General features: G+C 39.3%; 1 long non-coding RNA gene across 1 annotated transcript in view; it reads left to right on the plus strand.

Annotated features, from left to right (window-relative positions):
• Positions 1-18,844, plus strand: part of LOC143662946 (uncharacterized) — a 504,552-nt gene that overhangs the window by 251,291 nt on the left and 234,417 nt on the right. The window contains exon 3 of the long non-coding RNA XR_013165678.1: positions 11,086-11,240. This is a non-coding gene — a long non-coding RNA (uncharacterized LOC143662946). The remainder of the gene's footprint in view (positions 1-11,085; positions 11,241-18,844) is intronic.

Genomic DNA, 18,844 nt, shown 5'->3' on the forward strand with positions numbered 1-18,844 from the left:
AGATCTGGAGGCAGTGAAAGCAGAGAGGAGGGAATGAGTTTAGCAATTATTAGAAGGCAACTTAAATGAGCAGGACTAAACAGCAAATGAAGAAGGCAGAGGAATCAAGTGTGACCTTGTGTGATTAAGTTTAAAAAGCTATTCTTTATAAGGTAGTCTTCCTATCCTCTTTAAAGGGTTTCCCTCTGGGTATTATTTTTCCCCAAAGACTGCTAGCCTTTGGCCATTCTACTCTTAATCATACGGTGATTTCTTGCAGCCCACTCAACTAGCATTTGGTACTGTTTCTTGCCATATGAGAGTTTGGGGACAAAATGCTCTATTATATCCTAGTAAAAGAGAGTGACATTCCTCCACCTTTGTTTAATATTTTAACAGTGTGTTGAATTTTAGCAAAATTTCAGTTCCCTGGGACCCTTACAGAATGAGTCAGTCTTTGCAAGCCAAGTTTTAAGGTAGCTGAGGGCCAATCTGTTGTGTGGAAAATTTTAAGTTAGAATCTGCTGTTCTGATGATGTATTGTAATACATTCGTTTTCATACTAAAAAAAAAAAAACAATGCATCCCACTTTTTTTTTCCAATTAGTATTATGCATAGACTACCAATATATAAGACAGTAAAGAACGACTTTGGTTAAAGAAAAACGGAAAGGTTCAAGCTTTCGCCTGCCAATTTTCCATACTTTGATACCTGAGACTTCTCTACAGATACCGTGGATCCAATTGAACAGCTGAAAACCATTGTTTTAAAATAATCTTATTTTCTACGTGACTGACTTTTTTCATGCTGGTGATTTTTTTTATTAGTGCTCCAAATCCGTAGCAACGATCTCTAGGGCAAGACATATGTTCTTAGCTAACCAAATTTTTTTAACTTAATTTTTTTAATTGGAGAAGTTGTAGGTTTACAGAAAAATCATGAGAAACATATAGCATTCCTTCGTACACCCCCTCATACCCAGTTTTCCCTATTATTAACACTTTTCATTAATGTGCTACCTTTGTTGTAATTGATGGAACAATGTTATTATAATTTATACTATTAATTATAGTCTAGAGTTTATGTTGGGATTCACTGTTTGTGTGGGAGAGTCCTACGTTTTTGTTTTTGTTTTTTTTAAATTTTATTCCATTAACGTATACACAACCTAAAATTTATCCGTTTTAACCATGTTCTAATATATATATAATTCAGTGGGGTTAATTACATTCGAAATGTTGTGTTACCATCACCACCATTCATTACCAAAACTTTTCTGTTACCTCAAATAGAAACTCTGTACCAAGTCAGCATTAACTCCCCATGCCCTACCCCTATCCTGGCCCCTGATAACCCATATTCTAGTTTCAGGCTCTATGAATTTGCCTATTCTAATTATTTCATCGCAGGAAGATCAATCAATAATTTCCTTTTGTGTCTGGCTTATTTCACTCAACATTTACATCACTGACTTTTTTAAACAGAAGAATAAATAACTGTTTATGACTTGAGGGTTTTCTCATCAATAACAGTATTGTGAGATGCCTAAGTGATGATGATAACAACTTCTGCAAGTGGTAGAAATCCAACTTGAATTAATGTAAGCCAATTTGTAAACTGATTGGTGAGTTTATAATGGGGAAGTCTGGGAGTGGTGGTTGTCGATAAGGCAAGGCTATACCCAGGTGCTAAAATGACTTCATCATGGTTCATTTTCTCTCTCATTCTCTCAATTCTACCTGACTCTGTTTTAAGTGTGTCAACCTTTAGCCATATTTACTCCTGCTAAAGGAAGCTGTATCCTCGAAGCATACAAGGTGATTTTGTCAGTCCCAAGGTAAAATCCTGTTAGCTCTTAGTTCAAAAGAAACAAAGGCCCTCTTGCTTGGTATGCATATGTCATTTTCTGTGGAAGGACACTTAAATGCCCTGCTTGGGTCACATGCTGACCCTTAAGGCCAGTGAGTAGGTAAGTCATTGTTACTAAGTTCCTCTGGAATCCCATGGGATGAGCAGGTAGGATGATTCTCCAAGTGGAGAAAGGATGTTGTGCAGATTAAAGCAACAGATGTTGACTACAGTGCTCTCAGTTCTTTTAAAACAAATAACTGAGCTTGTTCTGTGTACTTGCCACTGTGTCAAATACGAAAGGTGAAAATACAGAGAGACACGTGTGCATGCAGGGGCAAGGGCGTATGCAGGTACTGCAGACTGATAGAATGTGATGAGTTGTGTTGCAAGGGAACATACAGAGAATTAAGAGAGAAATGCTCATTGATTGGATAGAAGAGCAGGTAATCATGTCAGAGGAAGTCAGAAAAGACTTCACACACGAGGTGATGTTTGATTCCCATGGTGAAGAAGAAAAAAGCATTCTAGCCGAGGGAACAGAAAATGGAAAGGCATGGAGAAATAAATGAGGATGGGTTGGCTAGAGATGAAGAGTTGGGGTCGTAGACCTGATTGCTAAAGTGAATCTCTTTCCTCACTTAATTCGCACATCCCCTTCCCCATTCAGCCCTACCTTTCCACCCCTCAAAGCAGAGTGGTATGAATTCCTTAAAGGCTAGAGAGATGTGACATATGTTGGTGACTGCTGTCCAGCCTCTCCTACCCCTGACCGCAGAACGGCTCTGCCTCCCATACCCTAACTTCTGGTTCCTCTCCAAGATCCTCAGGGCTTCCACCACGCTCTGCCTCAGCACCACTCCTCCCCATCCAGGGATCCAGCCACTCTGTCTGCTCCCCATCTCTTCTTCCTTCTCGTGTTCTGTTTCCCCTGTTATTATTTTGTTAAAATTCCATGCTTTTCAGCTCTCTTATGAAAATAGCACCATGTTTAAAGACCGCTAACCAGTCAGAACATTCCTTTACCCTCTTGGCTACACATTCTAATGACCTGGGGATCTTTAAAAGAGATTCCTGATGTGCAGGCCCACCCCAGAGACTGTGATTCAGGGGTGGGGCCTGAATGGCAGTAGTTTGCCAAGTTCCCCGGGTGACTCTTATACGCAGCTGGTTGGAGAACGACTGCTTCATTCTATGTCCAGGGCACCTTCAGTGCTCACTGGGGCTTTGAACCCTTCTCCTGGAGGCCAGTCTGTGACTTCACTGCCTGAGGTCCGGGGGTGCTTCAGAAGCCTGTGGCAGCAGAACAGTGGTCCCTTGATAACCACCAAGGCTTTGTGCAGTCAGGTTTAATGAGATATTCCCAGGCTTGTACAGTGTTGCCTTGTTCATAAAAAGTATACTTTAGCCTTCTGGACATCTAATTTTGCAAATCGGTGTCAAGTATAGAAAGAATCTTATCATTCAGGCAGCATATTCAGTAATTTTAAAGATCAAAGACTCGTGTAGAAATTAACTTTCAGCTGTTAAGATATATCAACTTAAGCATACACAAAACAGAGCACATGGATTTATGGCCCCACTGGCTGTTTACAAGTATATCGATTAGCCCATTAGGTAAACCTGATAATTGATGTCTTAAGTACTCACTGATTATCATGGTGGTATGGTAGGCAAACGCTGGTACATGTAGAAGTGGGCCCCATTTTAAGGATATCGTAACAATAGCTCATGTATGGTGTGTCTACTCTATGACAGGGACTATGTTGCAAGTTACTTAGTTTATCTCTCAGCTACCCTGAAAGTTGGGAAGTCAAGCTCATAAAAATAAGGGAACTCACTCAAATAACCCCATCTCCACACTACATGCTCCTAACCATCAACTCATAGGCTCCTAGGAACATGGATATCTGCCAGGTAGGAGGCTCTGACCCCAGAAGCCTTGTTCATACCTTTTGAATAGTGCTGATTTGATGAGTGAAATATGATATCTCCTGTTAATTTGTCTTTTTTTTTTTCCAGATTTTGGTTCAGATTACTTTATTTTTGTATTATTAGATTTGTGTTGGGGGTAACTTCAGGGTTAAATTGTACAAAGTTTCCATTTGAGTTGATGATAAGTTTTAGTAATGAATGGTGGACGTAATGGATTGTGAACATAATTAACAGTATTGAAGTACATATTTAAATGTGGTGGAAAGGGGAAAACTTAGATGATATGTATGTTGCTAGAATAAGTGTTTTTTTAATAGTAATAACATGGAACTATACAACACAAACAGCAAACCTATGAAATGTGGGACTATAGTTAATAGTACGATTGTAAAAATGTTATTTTATGGATAACGGCAAATGTACCACACTGTCACAAGGTGTTAGTTTTGGTTTACTAAAGCTGCCAGAATGCAATATACCAGAAATTGATTGACTTTTGCAAAGGAGATTTATTAGGTCACAAATTTACAGTTCTAAGGCCATGAAAATGTCCAAATTAAGTCATACAAAGAAAGGTGCCTTGACTGAAGAAAGGCTGATGGCATCTGGGATTCCTCTGTCACCTGGGAAGGTACAGGGCGGCTTCTATTGGCCTTTCTCTCCAAAATGTCTCTGGCTTCTGTGTGTCCTTATTTGTTCTTCCCAGGGCATTTCTGTCTCTGCGCTGTCTCCAAAATGTCTCTGCCTTTTATCACCTCCTAGAGGACGCCAGTAAAGACAAGTAAGACCCATCTTGAATTGGGTGGGTCACATCTCCATGGAAACAGCCTAATCAAAAGATCCCACCCACAACAGGTCTGCCCCCACAAGATTGAGTTAGAAGAACGTGGCCTTTTTTTTGGGTACATGGCAGCTTCAAACCAGCACAATACTAATATAATAGGGTATTAAATGCATGATTTTCGTCTATAAACTTACAACTCCACTAATAAAAGAAAAAAAAAGGAAAGCATGGGTTTGATTATTTCCTTAAACTGTTAATCTGGGGAAGGGAGAAAGAATAATAAGCTTTTGAGCATTGATTCTAGTATTTATCTACATATCAGTCATCATGACAGAGATGTACAAATTCCCAGTACCCTCAGCAAAAGAATGCAAAGCATGTTTTGTTCTTTTGTTCAGCTGGGTCAAAAATTGTGTCTCCTAACTATTTAGCATCTGGGAGTAAAACTGAGCTCGCTAACAAAATGTCTGTTTTGATAAATTGGGAACAAAAGGACCAGTACTAATGACTTCCACAATGGAAGGTGCCTTGGGAAATAGAATATAGAATAGTGGAAGGGAAGGGTTGTTTACTATGATTCTCTGTGTCCATCTGATGGGGAGTATAAATAGTTTTTTTTACACAAAGGGACCTGGGGAATAGTGAATCAGGGAATAATCGACTAATACCGGTATGCTTGTGAATGTGCATTTTTATCTGATGGCAAATATGCTGTTGGCCTTTGAGTAAGTCACCCACTATAAAATTTCCTCAGCCTCATATGCACCTCGATAGTGTATACATCCCTCCCCCACAAAGAAAACATTTCAAATTAGCATTAATCATCCAGTGTCGTGGTTGGGCCCTATGGTGAAATCCACCTACTGCAACTGAATGCCATTCAGCAGGCAAGAAATGATTTGCAATATAATTTAAATGAAGAGTTGGTTTCGTTTCCCATTTAGAACACACCAGTATGGAAAACTGATTGTCAGACATTCTGGTGATGTGCATCAACTTGGCTATTCACTCAGAAAATGAAGTTTCCTGAGACACCGGCACATTTAATTTATTTTTCTTTTCCCTGTGAAGTTAGCTTGGGCTTGTTAAATACAATGACTATTCAAACCACTGAAAAACCAATACCATTAATTTTAATGCTCATAATGTAATGGAAGGAGATTATATTCATTTGGGTTTTTTCCCCCTTTTAATAGAATGTTTACTTGCCCCTCTGCTTATAAGTTAATTATTATTTTCCTTCCATAATGCTCTGCTTATATCTGAGCAGTCCAACTATGTGTTAATGTCTCGATTTTATGAATTGCTGGCGAGTCTATCATTTTGCAATGTCTATTACTAGAGCATCAATAGCTTGGCAGTGTGGTGAGTGAATGCCTGGTTGATGGGAAGGCAACTGTTCTCTTACAGAACTTGCTCGTTTGTTTTTATAAAATATTTAGTTATAGTAGTGTTTCTCTTCTATGCTTTAGTTGAAAGAATGAATGACTTTTCAGTGAACTATATGGCAGTGCATCAAGAATCTGTGATGTTCCCCTCCTATCATTCAGGTGTTTATTTTTAATTCATCTATTTATTAATTTAACAGCACCCTGCTTATGGCAATAGTGTGCTTAGCATTAGGGACTAAAACATGCTCAGGGGAAGTAGACTGGTGAACAGTGGTATATACTTATGAACGAAGGCTGTGCTGCTATAAGAAGGAGCAATATCATGGGGCATAGAATGATCTGAATGAACACATGGGACATTTGAAGAGACAAAATAAGCCCAGAAACAAATAAACAACAATGGTATGGTTACCTTTAGAAAATACTTATAAGAAAACAGGGGCCTAGACTGCAAGCTTTCAGAGCAGACACATTAAATCCAGAGTGGTGACTATTATTTATGGGTTTTGAGAGGCTGTTTTATACATATAACCTGATATTTAGAGATAAGAACAAAGCTGAACAGGTTGGGGTTAAAGTAATTCAGAGCATAGGGGTAAAGAAGACAGTGTCTATATTTTAGAACCACCCACATCTGGAACTGAAATTTTCTGTAGTGCATAATCTAATTCAACCTATCTGTATAGCTCACTTGAACAACTGAAACACAGGAAGCACAGAATAAGAAAGAGATCCTTTAATCCTGTATAGATTATTGTAATGCCTGAAAACATCCTAGAGTATATTAAACAGATAATCAAAAAGTATTGGCAAAGTTCCCTGAGGGAGGGGAGAAAGAGTATGGAACTATTAAAGCTTACCATCAGGGAATCCCCTGCTACTGTGTCAAACTTTAGGGATACCCAAATCAATAGGCCTTGCCCTCGATCATGAGGCTTACTCTTGTGAAGCTTATGTAGGTGGTGGAGAAGCTTAAGCATGCCTAAGAGTTACTTCTGGAGGACCTCTGTTGTTGCTCAGATGTGGCCTCCGTCTCTATAAGCCCAACTCTACAAGGGAAATCATTGCTCTCCCCCCCCGCCCCCCACATGGGACATGACATCCAGGGGTGAAAGTCTTGCTGGCGACATGGGAGATGACTCTCAGGGATGAATCCAGCCCTGACACTGTGGAATCAACCATTCCATCCTGACCAAAAGAGGGAACAGAAGTGTAATTAAGAAAGTATCAGTGGCAGAGAGAGTTCAAATAGCATCAGGACCATTCCAGCTAATCCTAAAGAACACCTAGGGCAATATATAAGATTCCACAAGTGTTCCAGGTACTAGAGTAACTTTCCAGAGACCTTTAACCTCCAGATGGGTCCCTGGTCCAGATAAGTCCTGAAACCTAGAAGGCCCAGCCTCTCCAGAATATCAGATAATTCCATCTCCCTACCCCATATTAGTGACAGACCCTCCAATATTGAAAAATTTAGAATTGCCATAGCCCAAACAACCCCAAAGAGAGATATGGAAAGATCGAAGGTGATGGTGAAATTATACATAGAAGATAGGACTTAACAAATGAATAGGATTGCTGAATCATTAAATTGATATCTCATTTAGTCTCCAATATTTTAGAGTAGCTAGAAGTAAAAAGCTAAAATTATGGACTTGTAACCCATGTCAAACTCTGAAATATGTTCTACAACTAATTGTGGTGCTGTGCTTTGAAATTTATAACTTTTTTGTATATACGTTATTGTTCACAAAAAAAGAAGGGAAAAAAAGTCGATTGTGATGATAAAAAGTATTTAAGCCCTCTAGGGTCCTAAGTTCTGGAGCAGCTAGAAGGAAAATCTGAGAGGATGGTATGGTAGCCCATGACAAACTCTGGGATCTGTCCTGTAACTACGTGTTGAAAAGTGCTTTAAAACCTATTGCTTTTTTATTTCTTTGCTTTGTATACATGTTATACTATACAATCAAAAAAAAGTTATAAAAAAAAAAAAGGTTTGTGTAAACCTACAACTTCTCTAATAAAAATTAATTTAAAAAAACATGCTCAGAGCATTCACATTTCAGCGCAAGAAACATGCCCAAAAGGAACTGCACTTGGCGAGGGGAGAGATACACAAGGACTAAGCCAAGGTAATATGGGTCTGATGAGGAAGCTGTCCTAAGAGAGGGGGTCATCAAGGCAGGCTGTGCAGAGGTGCAATGCCAGAGCTTCCTGGCCTTTGAATTATTCAAGCTGGCAGTGGAAGGACAGGTGAGGGTAGCAGAAGGCAGTACAGGCAGTGAGAATAGCACATACAAAGTTGTGAAATAAACCATATGTTGAAAATCTACTATATGCTATTTAAATAGTATTCCATTTAAATAACAATTACATAAATGAACCTAATAATTCAATAAATAACAAATAATATAAACTGACATTTATTAAGTACTCATCATTTGCCAAGCACTGTTTCAAATTCTTTTATCTGTAAACTCAATGACGTCTTATCAGCTTTCCATTTATAAAATTAAATGTGATGCCAGGAAAGATTTGATAACTTGCCACGTATCACATAGCTGATAGTATCAGAACCAAGACTGGAACCCAGGTTCTTTAATTCTTTAGTCTACAAGCTCAAACAGGCTCATAGCCTCTTGATCTGCTCCCCTTGAGTTCAGCCTTGCAGAGAAGATGTGCAAATAGTAACTATAGTAACTACCATTCATGACTCTATCTAGGTGGAAAAAACAATAGTACCTATGACATGGGAAAAGAATTAAATGAGATGTAAAACATATGAAGTGTTTAGAACAGTGCTTGGTATGCTGTAAAGCATTCTGGTAAGTGATAACTGCTGGTGTTTTTATGATTAATGTTATACAAGTAGTAGAACCGTACAGAATTTCAGACATTCAGTTGGGGTTGGTGAGGATGTGGAGAGGAGAAGGGAGTGGATCACTGGGGAGGTGAAGAAACACTTTGTGGAGTTGGTGACATATGATGTAGACCTGGATGGCTTAATGGTAGAATTGTGGCAGATATGACTTCAAAGACAAGTGTAATATTCCAGCAAGAGGGGACGGAGTACAGAAATGAGGGCAGAATGGAAAATTCCATCATATCTGAGAAAAATAAAGAGACCAATTTGAATATAGCAGAGGGTCTCTAGAGAGAAGCAGTGGGACAGTAATATCAAATAGGCAGGTACAAATTGCTTACAGCTGATGATATTTGTTGAGTGGTAGGCACTATTTATATTTTGTATAAATATGAATATATAATTACATAAATATATTTAGTCATCATAAACATTTTCTGGGCATTATAGACTCATTTTCCATCTGAAGAAAATAAGATTTAGAGAAGTTATGAAACTTGTTTAAGGTCATCCAGTTAAAGGGTGGTAGAACTTGGACTTGAACCCAGGTCTACATAAAGTGCCATATTCTTTTGACAGTGCACACATTTCTGAATTCCTGATCTTTCTAAAAAATCATCAATACTTTTAAGTTTTCTGGTAAAAGGGGTAGGAGAAAAAACAGGAAAAATGTGTTCTGCGTACGGTTTTGCTTATTGATCCCTATAACCCGATACTCCCCCAGTTAATAGCCTATGTCTACTTTCATTAAGATGGAAAAACTCATCTCAATGTTTGATTTCCTATGCATCCAAGTTTCCAATTTGTGTGTGCCTCTTTTAACACAAACCATTGATAATATACCCTGAATAAGAGCTAATAGTTAAGAATCCGGATTCTGAAGAAGGGCTGCCAATCCTGGGATCCCAACTCCGTCCTTTATAGCTGCGCTCATGGGCTACTTTTTTTTTTCTTTTTAATATTTTTATTTACAAATCTTCACACATATATACTGTATACATGATGTATAAACAGTGGCTTATAGTATCATCACATAGTTGTGTATTCATCACCATGATCATTTTTCAGAACATTTGTACCACTCCAGAAAAAGAAATAAAAAGAAAAAACTCATACATCCCAAATCCCTTTCCCCTCCCTCTCATTGACCACTGGTATTTCCAACTACCCAATTTATTTTACCCATTATACCCCCATACTTATTTATTTGTTATCCATATTTTTCTACTTATCTGTCCATACCCTGGATGAAAGGGGTATCAGACAGAAGGTTTTCACAATCACACAGTCCCATTGTAAAAGTTATATCTTTGCATAATTGACTTCAAGAATCAAGGTTACTGGAAGACAGCTCAACAGTTTCAGGTGCTTCCCTCTAGCCACTAAATGAATACACCATATTACTAAATACATCATAAACTAAAAAGGGGTATTTATATAATGCATAAGAATAACCTCCCAGATAACCTCTCAACTCTGTTTGAAATCTCCCAGTCACTGAAACTTTATTTTGTCTAATTTCTCTCTTTCCCTTTTGGTCAAGAAGGCTTTCCCAATCCATGGGCTGGTTACTTAAGTTCTCTGTACTTTATTTTCCTTATGCATTTAACAATAATAATAATGGCATTTACATCACTGGGTTGCTGTTAGGAATAAATGAGTTAATACATATAACGATTAAAAACTGTGCTTGAAATGCTATGATCACTCATTAAATATTAGCATCATTACTGTCATTATTATGGCTTATAACTCATGTCTCTTCAAATAAAGAGCTTTGACTCTGTTGGTGCGGGCATGGTGAAAGTTGTTTTTTCATACGTCAATGAAGAGAATTTAAATTGTGCAACCTTCATCAAAGGTAATTTGTCAATAGCTATCAAAATTCTAAATATCCATTTTCTTTACCTATCTAGGTTTAACTACAGATATATTCACAAAAGTGAAAAATATATCATTTGTACCTTAAAAATTTCAGCCTGGGTATGTATGACCTAGTCATAACATCTAAAATAAAAATGAATGAACCTTTTATGGTTTGTCTGTATCCCCTCCATAGCCTAGCACAATCAGGCACAGAGACGCTGACAAAATCCCTTTTGTGAGTCAGCACGAGTCCTTGGATCTCTTATGCATGCATGACTGCATGCTCCACACTTTAACACCATAGTTCATCCTGAACCACTCACTCCAAACTCCGTTGTGAGGACTAACTTTGATTGTCCTCCTCCTCTTTACTTCTTGGATTTACTTTTAAAATTGGCATATACTCTTTTCATTGCAGCCTGGTTCCTCTCAATGACGATTCCTGATTTGTCGCCCTGCAACCTTGGAAAAACAGCAATCCAGTTCTTGGATCCAGACCCTGGGGCCCGTGCTTCCCCAGCACCAACCCCCGCCCAACCTGGACACATTGACTCAACCATTTCCTAGGACTCCGTGAGTAAAACACTTAATTCCTTCACGACGATAGTTGAAATCACACCTCTTTCTGCCCCACCCCACTCCCCACCCCCCTACTTGTGAGTGTGATTTCATTTTTCTCCAAAGCAGTTATAATTTTCTTCCTTTCCGGAACTAACTGCTTGTCCCGCAGTTAATATTCCAAGATCCGTTATTTGTTTAATCCCTGACTTATTCAGGAAGGGGTAGCCAGTGGAATCTGAGAATGGAAAGGCACAAGCCTTTATTCTTCCCCGTGTGTGGTTCCATTCAGGATTACTTGTCTCTGACTTAGATTGGAAACTAAATGGATTAGAATAAAACCAATTTAAGGGAAAAAAAGAAATGTTCACAGAAACAGAAATAGAGATTCCTGCTATCTTGGCTGCCCAAGATCTGCAAGGCCTCACCAAGGAATTTGAAAAGTAATGTTTCTTATCATAAGTGACAGAAATATGCTGCTTTCTGCATCAATAGATATGAAGATTAAAGGGTCTGACCATATTAAACAATTTTGCACAGCACCAGGCACTCTGGGCTCTGCTCTCTGCCTTATTACCCTTCATCTCGTGGCTATTTCAGGCCCAATTTAAGAATACAATGCTGTCTGGCTTTGCAAATTGACATCCTTTAATTTAAACTGTCTGGTGGGAGAATTAAGAAATTATGGAACAATTATTTGCCCTCAGTTGAAAGCTGGCTGGCATCCTGAGATCCTTGTACATTAGCCGTTTGAATTGATTAAGTCTCATAATTGAATTACACCTTTGCCCCCATAATATCTTGTTGGCGTTTTGTGTTGGGAAAATGCTTTCGTAAAAATAGGGTAGGGGGTGGGATTCAGATTGACCTTGGTGTCAAAGAAAACCTCAGAGCAAAGAGGGCTGATTCTTTAGGATTTTGTGTGGAAGGGTGATTAACAGAGCGAGCATTCCATTTGGAGTTTAAATGGAAGTTCACGGATCAAAAATGTATGCATGGCATAGAGGGCATCCTCCCCCTATCACTCTTTGCATTGTCTTTCTATGTTTAGCCGATGTTTCTGCCGCTCATTCTCAAAGCATTTTCTAACATCCCCCCTGTGAACAGAAATGTGGGATTTGGTGTACCTTCCTTTGTTTTGTATGATTTCCTACATGCACTTCAATCTGGCAACTAAAATCATGCCAGCAGGGTCTGTGTCTCCAGGCAGTGAGTCTGAGATTAGAAACCATGCCCCACTCACCTAGGCTAGCACCTGGTACCCACGCATGCTCTATCAGGATTTGTGGAATGAGTTTTTATTTGGTGGGTCAATGGGTTAATTTCTAAACTCTGTTTTCTTTTCTACAATGAGGGTAGAGGCCAGATGAACTCTGCTAGCAGTTTCGAAACCTCACTCTTAAGTAGGGGGTTTTATGCCACTTCATTAAGGATTTATTAAACACCAACTCTATCAGTTGAATGGACATCTATGAGCTGCCTATTAAACACAAGAAGCTAGATGGTACTGTAAGGGAAAAATAGCCAAAGCATATTCCTTTTTCTCTGGAGGAGATCAAAACCCAGTCAGGGGCGGGCCACGGTGGCTCAGCAGGCAGGAATGCTTGCCTGCAATGCCAGAGGACCCGGGTTCAATTCCCGGTGCCTGCCCATGTGAAAAAAAAGAAACCCAGTCAGGTGTTGGAGGAGGTCCATGCAGGAAACAGTGTCAGGGACTGAAAGACCAAGGAGGCTGCTGAATAAGCCAGGTTTATCAGAAAGGGCAATAATATATCCTATTTCAGTCCACTCTCAAGTCTATACTGCTGTTGGTCTGCCCTGCCCCCCTCCCGCCATCATCCATTTGGAACCCAGCAGAGAAGAAACTCTTAGACTAATGTCCTGTGGTCAGGTTGGATGTGTGCTTTTCATTTGAAAACTCCTCAAAAGGAAATAGGTTTTTGAAGTACTGCCCCCTTTCCGCACAGCCTACTCTCTGCTATACTGTGCAGCTTTCTGGGTTTTCATGTTCTTTGCCTATTCCATATAGCACAAGAATCCTCCTCCTTCCCTCCAACCCCCACCTGACAGCGCTTTACTGTTTCTTTACCTCTATCAAAGAATCTTCTTGGAGATTTAAAAGCCAAGTGAAGCTATCCTCCTGAATATTTCTCTGTGGAAGGGATTAATCAAGTCTGCCAAATATTGAGCTATGAAACTTTTAATATTTCTAAAAGGTTTAAGTTGGCATATTTATCACATGCGTCATTGAGAATAATCTTTCCTTTTATAAAAAGAAAAATTAAATGCTCACTGTAAAATACTGTGGTGATGAGCGCAGTGGGTAAGAGGTTCATGCAGGGGCTCAATTGTGATATTAGAATGGAGACTCTGGTTAGATCTTCCTCTGATAGTATTCCTCTACAAGCCACCCATCACCTACCACACCCCTCTTTACATGAAATGTTATGTTGTATATCTAGAATCTTGGCCCTCAGAGGGAAAGAGAAGTAGGGAGAAGGGACTAATTTTTGTTGAGTGTGTGCTATGTCAGCCATTGCGTCTGCCTATCTTAAGTGGGTTGTCACATTTTAATTTTCACAGCAATCCTTTATAGTAGGCTCTATCAGAGCTGATTCATAGACTACAAAACTAAGATTCAAAAAGTGAAGACATTTTATCAAGATCATGTAAATATTCATCTGCACATCTGGGATTTTATTCTAAAACCTGTGATCTTTCCTTCTGTCAGTGTGGCAGATGCCAAGTACATTTATGGCACAAGGTAGGTAACCACTATAGGGTGGCTAAAGTTGTTGCAACTGTTAGCATTATGGTTCCCAGGGATTTTTAATGAAAGATCTTTATTCTACAGACAGAGAGACAAGGATATTTTTTGGGCATGTTTCATCTGAGATGTGTGTTTTAGGATGATTAATCCAGTAGTGGTACTTGTATCCATTAGAGTAAGGGGAGACTGTCTCAGGGCATTTTATTAATAAAATTAATTCAGAGACCCTACTTCATTATTTATTAAGTGATTTCACAAGTACAGTCCAGGTTCAACTACTCAATAGCCTTGTGAAATAAATACCAGCACTCTTGCCATTCTACAGATGGTGACACTGAGCACAAAGACGTAACACTTGCCCAGGTCATTCAGCTGGAAACAATGGAGTTGATACTTTCTGGGGATTGAATCAAACCCTCCACAAAAGGCATGTTCACATCCCAACCCCTTGGTCCTGTGGGTGTGAGCCCATTTATAAGCAGGACCTTTGAAGATATTGTTAGTTAAGATGTGTCCAAAATTGTCATGACAATGGGCCTCAATCCAGTGTGGTTAAGGTTCTTAAAGGCAAAGGAAATTGAACACAGAAACAGAAGCCACAGAAAGAGCAGCCAGAAGCTGGAAGTTAATGGAATCCAGAAGAGAAAGGAGAAGATGCCACCATATGCATTACCATGTAACAAAAAAAAAACAAGGACCAAGGACTACTGACACCCAAACCCAAAATGCACAGTCCTAGGCGAGAATGCATTGCCTTTCTGATGCCTCGATTTTGGACTTCTCCTAGCCTCAAAACCATGAGCTGATAAATTCCCATTATTTAAGCCAATCCCATTGTATGCGATTTGTTTTAGCAGCTGGGAAACTAATACAATACTCAAATTACCTCCTTATGCCAAAGCCATAATATTTCTGCTATACTATAACATATGTAAACTATTTGATTATTATCTCTAAGAATTTGGAAAATGAAATAGTTTTGAAGCTGGCACTGAGAGCCTGACCCTGAAAACAGAAAACGTTGTTACAGAGGCCCGCCCAACATACTATGATAATAAGGAAAGATCAGTTTATTCAGGTGGGGATTAGTGTTATAAAACCAAGGGGGTTTCACTGATTCTTGATGTCCTGAATAAAGGAGAAGGAGTCTAATAGCAGAAGAAGACTCAACAAGTGATGCTGAAATAGAAAAAAAAATAAATAACTGTGGCAAAATGACAACTTGTTGGATTCCTGGGGCGGGGGTCCCTTCATGGAAGCTCAAGTTTGTTGTCTCAATATAATTAGTTGTGTAATTGCATTACCAGACTGTTGCCTTAGTACTCACACACATGTGTAATTAAACCCCCTGCCAACCAGGCGGTGTCTTCTGCACGTCTTCACTTTATGCCTCCAGCTTTGCATCAGATCAAGCAGCCAAAAGAAATGCTCTGAGGTTGAGAAGATTTGAAATCTCAAGCTCATCTTTTCTATGAGCGTACTTCTCTGTATTTTCCAAATGCATTGGGGGGGGAGAAATATCTACAGTATGTGTAAAGACTTAGATTGAGTAGCAGATTTCTCCTCCTAGGTTACTGTGAAGACCATGGGCTCATTTCTGAAACTCTTTCGGTGGGTGAGATGTTTCCCCAATGTACATTTACCAAGCTGTAATTAACATCAGCAAGAGAAGAGAAATTACTGCGTTGGGAAATACCACATTCCTCTGCACAACAGTTTCTGTCCTGACGGGCTGTTCTTCCGCATCGATCTCTTTTTGTGTGGGGAGATGGTATACAGATTTCCTATTTTACTGATGTAGTCTTGTTCTGGAAGTGAAGCTCTTAAAGGTAGAGGGGTCAGAGGCCAGCTGATGATCCTCTTCAGATGGTGGGCTGGATCTTGCTATTGTCACACCATGTTTGTATCATAAGGCTCTTGTTCTGGTTTTGTTTAATCCATAAACAAACATGGGTCCACACCCATAGGAACCCTACTATATCCTGAACCCTAGGCAAAATGCTAGAGGCTACAGAATCGCCACATGCATCTGTGAAAAGCTATCGTGGTCAAAGGCAGATTAGTGGCTGGTTACACAAAGAACCAGCTGAGACTTTGGCTTTGGGACCATTGAGTACATCAGATACTCCCTGAATTAGTTACCTTCAGTAGCGCTAGCTGCTGTAACTGAGAACCCCTCCCAATTTAAGACAGCACAATAGAATTTATTTTTGTGCTTAATGCAATCATCCAGGGTACCAGATTTTTTTTCTATCTTATGTATGTCATCGCCACTTTCAGTATTTGGCCTTCAAGTTCCATGAAGAAGGGAAGGAAGAGAGGCAGAGATACTCTTGGGAAATTTTCATGGGCCAGCTCTAGAAGTGGCACACATTTCCCTTCCTCCCAACTGCCCCTCCCTTCTGTTCTATTGGCCAGAATTCAGTAACGTGGCCCAGTTTTAATTGTAAGGAGACTGAGATATAACTTAGCTATGTGCCCAGGATAAAAGTGAAACAGTCAAGATAATCACGTTGTCTTGTCTTTGGCATGTTCCCTTAAACCCAGTTCCTAGTCAAACAAATGCAAGAGCATCTAAAAAACTGCCCTTAACTTCCACTTTGAGGAGCACTTTCCAGGAAAAATCATCTTCCAGTATAGAAATGGAATTCTGTTTGATGGAATTCTATTACTACAAATTATCAGTAAGAGCATGAAATGACCCCACAGTTCCCCTTCCAATATTCTATGCTAAAAATAGGAATAACAAAAACTTGTGAACAAGCAAGTCTGTTTATACATTCCTTATAATTTTGACAAAGGGAAAAACAATACAGCTTTCCAAAAGTGAGGAAAATATTTGACTAAAGATTTTTTTCATATTCAAATGATGCAGTCATTTAATTAAACATATTTCCAAAGAATTCTTAGTGTTTTAACAGCGTAGGGACAGAACTTCATATACAAAAAGGTTCTAATTTTGTTGCAAACATATGCTTAGGTGGGTAGTCTATCAAAAAGACCAAAGGCATGCATTAAGATATTGAGTGAATTTCTCTGAATAGCAGGATAAGCAAGGCTTTTATTTTCCTTTTAATGTTTTTATTTTAAATCGAATACCATGATGAACATAATTAGCTGTTCTAAATATGAAAAAAATCAATTAATTTAAAAAAAGATCATGTTGAAAGAAGAATGCCTTTGGAGCAGTTGGAGCAGGACTGACTCAGGTAAGGAAGACGATCCAGGTATCACAGGGTATGAACAGTCAAAGGGTAAGTGCCACATGCTAGAATTGTGTCATCAAGGCCAAAGGGGGACACAGGGTTGGAGACCAGAAAGCTATCAAAGGTCAAGTTTTATACAGAACGAGGGGGCCTACAACAGTTCACTCAACTGGCTTAGAGAGCACAAGTCTCTACTTTAATTGGCTTTCAAAACTGGAAAATGCAACTGATCTAAAACTCAACTGATGTATTTTCAAACAAAAATTAATAGTTTTTTTTTTAATTGAAAGGGATCAAAAAAGTTCAAATTTAGGGCCATGGGTTCAAACCCTGGCTCTACTGCTTCCTTGCTGTGTGGCTTTAGCTCTGTGACTTAACCACTCTGAACCTCATCCATAAAATGGAAATACTACTCTTTATAGCATTGTTATGAATATATACATGGTCATATTTTCAAATATTTGCTATGTATATGTATTAAGTAGGGCCCAGGGGTAAAATATGAGGGGCTTTAACAGTCAGACCTATGATCACATTCTCTTTGAATTACTAGAAAAGAAGGTAAGGATCAAATGATGGGGTTATACCATCCTGACAGCACTGAAAACCCCCTTTCAGTAGCCATGCTCCTCTTGGCCTCCTGCGGAAGTAGGAGTAGAATAGCTCACAGAAATTTGGGGGTAATTTATCAACTGCAAAGTTTTATAACATGGTATTATGGAAGATAAGACCTGGGCACCTTCCACCAAGTTCAAAGGGATGCACTTTGGGACAAAACCCTTTCTCATGGCGACTCACATAATCCTCTCCAAGTTTTGTCCCCCACCCTCATCCCTACCCCCACCTAACCATCATCATGACCACCTGTTTAGTTCTGAGGAGTCTCTGTCACTTTGACCCTCACCTGAAATTTGGAGAGGTTCATTCTGGGAAGTCTGCCCATATTCTTTTCTATGCAAGTTCAGTTTGGCATCTAGGCAGTCAAGGCCCACTCTATTCTCAACCTGCATAGAAACCAGGAAAAAGGTGAAGCATCCTGTTCTGGTTTGCTAGCTGCTAGAATGTCACAGACCAGAAATAGAATGGCTTTTTAAAAAGCGAATTTATTAAGTTGCGAGTTTACAGTTCTAAAACTGTGAAAATGTCCAAATTAAAGCAAGGCTATAGAAATGTCCAATCTAAGACATCCAGGGAAAGATACCTTGGTTCAAGAAGGCTGATGGCATTCAGGGTTCCTCTCTCAACTGGAAAGGCACATTGTGAACATGGCAATGTCTGCTAGCCTTCTCTCCAGGCTTCTTGTTTCATGAAGCTCCTCTAGGGGCATTTTCTTTCTTCATCTCCAAAGGTCTCTGGCTGCATGTGCTGTCATGGTTCTCGTGGCTCTCAAGCTTTCTCCAAAATGTCTCCTCTTTTAAAGAATTCCAGCAAACTAATCAAGATCTACCTGGAATGGGTGGAGTCACATCTCCCTCTAATCAAAGGTTAGTACCCACAATTGGGTGTGTCACATCTCTGTGGAGATAATCTAGTCAAGTTTCCAACCTAAATACTGAATAGGGATTAAAAAAAAGGCTGCCTCCATGAGATGGATCAGGATTGAAACATGGGGTACACAGCCTTTCATAACCAGCACACATCCT

This window comes from Tamandua tetradactyla, chromosome 2 (genome assembly GCF_023851605.1).
Source record: "Tamandua tetradactyla isolate mTamTet1 chromosome 2, mTamTet1.pri, whole genome shotgun sequence".
NCBI lineage: Eukaryota > Metazoa > Chordata > Mammalia > Pilosa > Myrmecophagidae > Tamandua > Tamandua tetradactyla.